The 2352-nt window shown below is 31.7% G+C and overlaps 1 protein-coding gene across 2 annotated transcripts in view; it reads right to left on the reverse strand.

Moving 5' to 3' along the window:
* LOC108973171 (protein trapped in endoderm-1) overlaps nt 1-885 on the reverse strand; it is an 80489-nt gene extending 79604 nt beyond the window's left edge. For both annotated transcript variants that reach the window (XM_018940237.1, XM_018940238.1), the window contains exon 1: nt 770-885. The gene's annotated coding sequence lies outside the window, so the exon portion shown is untranslated. The remainder of the gene's footprint in view (nt 1-769) is intronic.
* Nucleotides 886-2352: the final 1467 nt, after the last annotated feature.

The raw sequence follows: 2352 nt of genomic DNA on the forward strand, positions 1-2352 counted from the left end.
CACGGGTTGTGTTTAGTATCGCGCCGGTTAATTTTGGCTCGCCGTACCTAAACGAGAGAACCAAATGGAAAATTTTAAACACGCATGTATGCTTAAATTATCGAACTTTGTTTTAAATAATATTTTATAAAAATCGGTTCAYAAATTTTTCCACAAATTCACTTTAAAAAATGCTATTTTTTGCAAAATTCTAAATATATGCTAGTGTATTTTCATCTGTTTTGAACAACATCACTTTTCCAGTGATACCTATTTTATTCCCGGAATCCGGGGATGCTATTCTAAATCCCAGCCTTTTGCTCGTTTGCAACCTTATTGTAGAAAAACGGATTTCAACTAAAATTTAATGTGGAATAAAAGTTATTTTTACACTATTTAATATTCAATACATGATTAGAAACGAATTAGTGAAATATTAGTGGATATAAAAGTTTGAAATATAAGTGTTAAGTTCATCAATAGTTTAATTAGTTGAATTGAATTGACAGCTTTTTACATTTTTCTTAACCTGGAGAAACTCTTCTATTCCTAGATACCTATTTTAACCCCGAAGTCGGGGATGCTATTGTACATCCCAGCCCGCACAATAAAATGTAAAATTTGTTTTAATATACATACAAACTAACAAATAGAAAAATGTTAACTGTTGGCACACGACCTAAGATGCATACAAAAAAATAAGTATTAAACTAATTGACCTTGTCTTAAAACGCTAATTTCACAACCCGATTTTTCCGTTAATTCAAAATATGATTTGTGTGTTACATACCTAATTTCACATTACACTATGGAAGTTTAAAAATCACATAATTTTCTAATTTTAGATTAAGATCAGTCTATATGTATTTAATTTAAGACGTAAACAAAGACTTAAACAAAGCTCAATTATTGATGAGCAAAAAGCGATAAGATATACACTATTTATCGAAAGATCATAACCATAATCGATCAGAAACTCCTTTCCATTATTTATTTTCATTCACATTTCTCCCCATATTAGTTCAACCAGTATTTGGTTGTCACATACACACTCTATATAAATTGTATTTATAATATAAATTACGCTCAAATATGCATTCCCTATTAAAATAATTGCAATACCGGAGCAAATTTCTAAACAATATTTACAGCCCTATTCTCGTGGCCTCACAGAAATCACCACTCTCGCTATTGTGTGGTTATTGTGAGTTGTGAGGTTGGCACAATTCCGATTTCTTTGGCGCCACGATTTGAAGATACCGTTGGAAAGAGGAAGTGCACTTGATTAAAAAATATATAAAGTTATAGGTACCGCAAACGCTTAGTTTACGAGATATTCGACCTTAAAATTGAAAAATTCGCAAAATTCGAACATTTCCAGAAGCTATTTCACCACATTAAACATACTATATTCACATTTTTCACTTCAAATTAATTAAATCACTTTTAAATAATCCACATTTTGCACATTTAGCAGGTTTTTACCTATTCGCTGAAATTCCTCTATTCTTGCATATGGATATTTTCTTATTTCAATTTAGTACGAAAACTCAATACAGTACGAATACAGTACGAAAACTCAGATTTTGTTTCAATATGAGTGCATGATAACCAAAAAATATAACTACTTTATATCTAAAACTCATATTTTAAAGGTAATAATATATTCATCGTCACCTAAAATACATAACAATGTATCATCAAAAATAAACGGAAATCGCTGACAGATATTATAAACAAAATGTATCAATTTTATAACGAAAACTCAAATTTTAAAAATAATAATAGTCGTCACCTAAAATACAAAATAATGTATCATCAAAAATTAATTGGAAATCGCTGACAGATATAATAACTAAAAATTATCCATTTTATAAGGAAACTCAAATTTTGTTTCAATGTGAGTGCATGATATCCGAAAAATATAACCACTTATTTTTATTTATATTTTTATATTTTCTATATTCTAACGCAGAAAGGAGTATTACACGAAAGTACTTCAGTCACCCCGGGTATTAGCTCGGGCAGGGTTCTTTTTTAGAGCGCAATCAATAATATTGTGAGATGATTTTATTATAGTATAAAATTGAAATATGAATATAAAAACGTTATATTCTTCTTCTTCTTAAGTGTCGGAGACACCGCTTACGCGATTATAGCCGAGTTAACAACAGAGCGCCAGTCGTTTCCTCTTTTCGCTACGTGGCGCCAATTGGAAATTCCTAGCGTAGCCAGGTCGTTCTCCACCTGGTCCTTCCAACGGAGTGAAGGTCTTCCTCTTCCTCTGCTTCCCCCGGCGGGTACAGCGTCGAATAMCTTCAGAGCTGGAGTGTTTTCGTCCATTCAGACAACATGACCTAGCCAGCGTAGCCG

The sequence above is a fragment of the Bactrocera latifrons genome, unplaced genomic scaffold, assembly GCF_001853355.1.
Source record: "Bactrocera latifrons isolate USDA-ARS-PBARC rearing strain unplaced genomic scaffold, ASM185335v1 scaffold_464, whole genome shotgun sequence".
Taxonomy (NCBI): domain Eukaryota; kingdom Metazoa; phylum Arthropoda; class Insecta; order Diptera; family Tephritidae; genus Bactrocera; species Bactrocera latifrons.